General features: G+C 42.8%; 1 non-coding gene across 1 annotated transcript; it reads left to right on the top strand.

Annotated features, from left to right (window-relative positions):
• The first annotated feature begins 339 nt into the window (after positions 1-339).
• Positions 340-412, top strand: TRNAR-CCU (transfer RNA arginine (anticodon CCU)). The gene has a single exon. It is a non-coding gene; the product is annotated as a tRNA-Arg (tRNA).
• The last annotated feature ends 5,816 nt before the right edge of the window (positions 413-6,228 follow it).

The raw sequence follows: 6,228 nt of genomic DNA, 5'->3' as shown, positions 1-6,228 counted from the left end.
AGGAAATACTAGTTCGGGTTGATGTTGTTAGAACTGTAAGTGCAGTTGTATTCCTTGAGCTGCCATGATGTTTCCTGCTGGCTCGAGCAGTGGGCATTTTGTTGTGACATGTGAAGTGAAGTTAGGAGAGTTTAGCGTCCGCATTGTGTTGTTCTTCCAGGTGAGGGTATATTAGATATTTGAATAGTTGTAAGGACTTTAAAGAGAGGGGAGTTATCCATGGATTGCTTGTTGTGAATGTATTGTATAAGTGATTCCATAGACTTAAACTCTGGTAGAGACCACATGATAGGGAGTGGATCTTGTATTTGGAGGACAGGGGAGAGCAGTATCACCATGGCCCCAGTGGCCTAATGGATAAAGCACTGGCCTCCTAAGCCAGTGATTGTGGGTTCAAGTCCCATCTGGGGTGAAACTCTGTACATTCAGCTCTTGACTTTTACATTTTCAAAGCACAAACCTCACAATTCAGCCCTTGCTTTACATAGACTTTGCAGCTAAGGAACATCAATCTACCTTCAAAACACAAGTGCTGGAACTCAAAAACATTTGCCTACATATCCTACTCTTGGGCCCAGTCTGGAGAATGGGATTTCAACCCACCTTTCTGGCTAGACATTTTTTATGTCCTCCTTTGGATAGCACTCGCAGGCAGTCTCCCATTTAGCATTAAAACATGTACTTATTTCACCACTTGAATGTATAAAGTGTTGAATAATTAAAAATACCATGTGAAACTGCTATGTTGATAAAGAAGTATTTCTCGAAAAAAGTGCAGCAGATGGGAAGACAGTGCACCCTATTTTATGCTACTATCGCTGGGCCCCTAGTCTTAGAAACCAAACTGAGTTTAGGGAGGGCAGGGTGGTGTTTCAATGATGGCAGTTAAATAGATTTTTCCAAACACCCGGGGTGTTGTTAGACTGAGAAGTTGATGGGACACCTGTGAAAGGCAGCTTTACTTGTCTGCTTTTAGGTGATGTAGATTGTATGTCCTGTTTAACAACCTTTGGTTTCAACAAGGACATTAGAGAGATATTGGGACACTGCCTGGGATGCTTGTCCTCTCTCTATTTTGAAAATTTGCCATGCCAACTAAGGGCCAAGGCAGACGTTTAGTTTTAGCCTTGCCCAACTCTAATTTTCCAAACCTAGAGCATACATTTGGCGCAGATTGTAATACTTTGTTAGTACTACCTGTTGTTCCCTTAAGAGTGCATATATTGAGAACAAACAAGATGGCCAAATTATATCGTAGGAGTCTGCCACACCAAGTCCTTCACTCGTAAGAACAGTGGGACTGAAGCATGATGGATTAACTAGTTCCCTTAAATGCAGCCATTTCAAACCTTAATCACCACAGCTGGGGACTCTTTAAAGGTGATATGAACTTCTTTTATACCTGAGTGGGAGCGACAAACATGTAGAATATGTGTCGTATTTTTAGAAAGTGTTTGTAGCTATTGGTTAACAGCACTCCTGTGCAACCCCGTTGGCCTAATGGGTAAGGCAGTCAAATACTCACAAAGGGATTGTGGGTTTGAGTTCTTTCTGGGGTGGAAGAAGATGTATTTTGGAGATGTTTATCTAGTTTCCTAAGGGTCTTCCTTCTTAACAACATTAGCACTGAAGCGTGCTGATAAAATAACCAATTCCAACAAACTTTACTCCGCCACCTGTTCAAGTACCACAGCAGAGCATTTTCTCCACTGCTAGGATAGGAATGGAGAAATGTGCTTGTTTTATGTCCGAGCAGAAAAGATATATGTTTGAATGGATGTGTGGGATAAAACACACCCTGCTGTATGTTGTAAAGGTATTGCAAGTTGTGGAGTAGCTTAGTGATCACATAGAGGAAAGTGGGTGAAGACAGAATTCCTCTGTGGGGTGAATGAACTCGGAGGTGACTTGCGTTATCCTTTTTATGTATGACAAAGGTACTTTATTTCTTACTGCACATTTCAATGCCATCACTCAAAAAAAAACAAAAAAATCCTACTCTTTTGTTGTTTCATATGGAAGATTATGTTTTCAGGCATGGAGAATGAAAGCAGAAGCTGTAGTGCTGAATTAGACGTTCTCACAAACCATGTAATAATTTGATCAAAAAAAGGCATGACATTTCTGAGTCATATTAAAAATGATGTGGAAATATGCAGATAGAGTCTATCTTTCCAGTAATGATCTACAGTGTGCAAAAAGTAAACCTTTTGCCATAAGTATCTCCTTTCTGCTAAGCACCGATCATTAAAAATCTCTCCATAAATATGTATATCAGAAGAAGGAAATGCTAGTTCGGGTTGATGTTGTTAGAACTGCAAGTGCAGTTGTATTCCTTGAGCTGCCATGATGTTTCCTGCTGGCTCGAGCAGTGGGCATTTTGTTGTGACATGTGAAGTGAAGTTAGGAGAGTTTAGCGTCCGCATTGTGTTGTTCTTCCAGGTGAGGGTATATTAGATATTTGAATAGTTGTAAGGACTTTAAAGAGAGGGGAGTTATCCATGGATTGCTTGTTGTGAATGTATTGTATAAGTGATTCCATAGACTTAAACTGCGGTAGAGACCACATGATAGGGAGTGGATCTTGTATTTGGAGGACAGGGGAGAGCAGTATTGATGACGCAGAAATGAAGGTTTTACATTTATTAGCGCATAAACGTAGTGCCGCAATAATCAAGTGTGACTTTAACCGAACTAATAAAGATTGTACGGGGACAAATGTGCCCTCAGAGTAGTTCGCCAACATTTATAAGCGTGCTTTATATAACGTGATGTATTAGAATTGTACTAATCTGACATAACCGTAAACGTGTGCCATGATTTGCTTGTTTGAAATGTTTTAACTTAGCATATCTTTAGTGGAGGCTTCGGCCTAGTTGCCTTGTCTCACGGTTTAGATGCTCGTGTTTTTCTAATGTGCTAATAAACGTGTATTCTTGCTTGAAGCTGTACTTTTCCAGTGAGATCGGTTCACATGCTTATCTTTAAGGTTTCGTGCCAGCCTGGCATCTTCTTCTTTGCTCCAAGGTCAATCTGCAGGTGCAGACAATGGAAGCTCTGAAAGTGAGTTAATTGGTAAAATATGTTGCAACTTACGTTCCCGACTCCAAGGATAATGTATGCCTAGGTAGAAGCTTGTGAATTGTTGTTTTTGATTGAACAATTTGAAGCCAACCTATGAACCCTCCAATGGAAGACCTACTGGATTTGAACTGTTTTTTATTTAAACCTGGTGCACAAGAAGAAAGCAGCCATTAGCCATTACCCGCCATTTGCAGGACATTGCAGCCATTATGGCCCATCTTGCCGACCTCGTCATTTTGCCATCTTCAACGATGCCAATTGATGTTCGACGCCATTTTGAATGAGACTTTGATGCTTTCTCTAATTGAGAGAAAGAGTCTTTAAGAAATTCTCGCCCTAGAGACTTTAACTTTGATTTGCCCCTTTGCATGAAGTAGTAGTTTTGTCCTTTTATCTTGCCGCTGTGAGGCAATTGCCCCGTCCACCCTGCCTCTTTGCCCCCGTCCCATGCTGATCGAAACCGGTACCTGTGAGACGAAGACTTCCTTGAATGCTGATCGAATTTGGTAAATATGAAAGGAAAATGTACAATTGCATTGTGTTTCTTTTTAGGTAACCAAATGCTGATTTTTGATAAGAGCCCTAGTTAGGAGTTTTCCAAATCAATGTTGCTAAATTGTTTTTGCATGAAGTCCCACATGCAGATGCTAATTTGAGGTTAGATGAGGATTCATTTGTTGCACGATGCAATTTGAGACCTTGTTATGCTGACTAATGTATGCAATTAGCCCATTACAGATTATAGTTTTAGTGGTTTGCGTTGCTATTATCGAATGCATTGTTATTCAAATGCTGCATAGATTGCATCTTTTTCGCCGTTATGGACAGCTATTAATGTTCATTTACATATATCATTTGGTGTTGAGACACATTTATATCGTGCTAGCTTTGTTAATATAGGGAAATAAATTCATTAACTTTGAATAAACTGGTGTGGTTGTTCATGGCCGAAAGGTCATGGTTCGCCGAAATGCTTTCTGGATTAATTGTGAAGTGTTATGTTGATCAGGGCATTGCTTATGTTCGTTATTGATTATTGATTTGATTAAATTGATTACTCTCGGGTGAAGAGAGCCCCACTTGGTCAAAAGATTCATCGACCCAAGAGCGTCCAAATACAGGTAATTTATTAGGAAGGAACGCTCTATCAGTAGATGGTATCAGAGGACGGTTTCGCCCTTTGGGACCCCACTCGAGAGGTGACGGTTGCGCCCTTTGGGACCCCACTCGAGAGGTAACGGTTTCGCCCTTTGGGACCCCACTCGAGAGGTATATGGTGTTGAATTGAAGGTTACGCTCTTTGAGACCCCACTCGAGAAGTATATGGTGTTGAATTAGATTTTTCTTGGGTAAAACAGATTGAGAGAATGATGATGCCCTAAGTCCCCGCGACTTTCCCGGGATCTCGGAGCTTGCGAATGGAGAGAATGGAGGTGTGAAATCGGCGTTGGCGGTACTAGTGACGGTATGAGTGAAGTTAGGATTTTGCGCTTGCACAGCTTATTGCCGCAGATTGTTTGAAAAGGTTGCGAGGATTTTAGAGAATAGCGGAGGTGCGACTCCGAGTGTGAGAGTAGGGAAGTCGTCGAACTTCATGTGCATGTGGCGCTTTGTGCAGAAAAAGGTCCACGTGGTTGTTGTTGTTGAGACGGGCCCTGCGAGGTCAAGAGACTCCGGAGTATGTTGAAAAGTGTATGAGACACTTGTTTTATGTTGTGGTCTGGTCGGTTTAATAGGTTGACCGGGCGTGGTCAACGAGTCGGTACGTGTGTTAAGGGAGTGAAAGAAAACTTCGACTTCGGGCTTTGACAAATTCTAAGTGCACTAGAATAGATCATTGACAAGTTGAGAGCAGAGTCTGCGGGTCAGATTTGCTTGCGAAAGTGGGGACCGAGAAAGATGGAATAACTGCCGAGGCTAGTGAAAAATCCCTAAGGTCCTGAAGCGATTGTGTTACCCTTCCTGTAGTAAACCGACAGATCTGTTTTATTATTATTTGGTTGCTCGCGATACATGCTAGAAGTTGTTACGAGAGGAGCTGAGTGAAGCAGGACAAACCGCGAGGCTTTGTCAGCCGCAGTGTGTGTGAGTGTGACGTCACTAGGAGCCGCGCTGGGATAGGTTGGTTGCAGAGAAGGGTCGCGCACGGATTGGACGCAGTCCGTGGGGCTCGATTGGAAGGGGAAAGGCAAGCGAAGAGTATTCCGGGAATTAAAGTCACCTATTGATTACAAACTTTGTGAAATAAAAGACGAGAAAATGAAATTTTTTAAAGCATTAAAGAGTGCGATGAAGGGGGAGTCTTACATTAAAGCGAGCGTAGGAGAGGAGACGCCACCCGAAGGTACACCAGCTTACATTGTAATGGAGGAAAGGGGGGTAGCTCCGTGCCTTTGGCTAAAGCAATGGCACAAGCTGACAGAGAGACATGGGAGCGTAGCGTTCCCGATCCATGGGACATTCAATATAAGGATCCTAGAGAATTTGAGATTCGCGATGTACGACATGAAGGTACCTCCAAGGCCAGCACAGTTTGAGGCTCTAGCGATTTGGGAACTAATGGCTAGACAGCAACAGCAAAAGAAGTTCGAGGCCAGGATAAGAAAGGTAGAAAAGACACTAGCGGACGCTAGGTGGGATAATGAACAGAAGGTGTGGAGGTCAGATATATTGCAGGGGATAAAATTGTTTCCCGCAATTGCTAAGGAAGAAGAGGCGACAGGCAAGAAAGCTACCTGTAAGACAAACAGGAGGTGTTCCAAAGATAGAGAGGACGAGGAAAAGTTAAGGAGAGAAGAAGAGTCAGAGGATGAGGAGTTCATCATGCAATTGCTGAACGACCGTCCACCACCTTATGCAGAGAGTGAACAAGGTCCAAGTACCAGTTCTGCCCCTCCGGCACCGGTACAGAATAATGAAACTCCGAACTCAGAAACGCCATCGGGATCTAAGGACCCGAGTTTACTGTTTACCCCGCAGATACCGCAGGTTAGGAGAATATATCCAGATGTGCCTATATTGAAAACAGCAGAAAATTATCAGCCGCAGGTCCCAAGGTACTACAGCAGTGACAACAGTACGGGAACGATTCTAGATCCAACCGTAATGGGAGTACAGAATGGTCGCAACCCAACATTGGCACAA

This window comes from Pleurodeles waltl, chromosome 7 (genome assembly GCF_031143425.1).
Source record: "Pleurodeles waltl isolate 20211129_DDA chromosome 7, aPleWal1.hap1.20221129, whole genome shotgun sequence".
In the NCBI taxonomy this organism is placed as follows: domain Eukaryota; kingdom Metazoa; phylum Chordata; class Amphibia; order Caudata; family Salamandridae; genus Pleurodeles; species Pleurodeles waltl.
The sequence above is the reverse complement of the archived record's forward strand: the minus strand, read 5'-3'. Positions and strand labels throughout refer to the sequence as shown.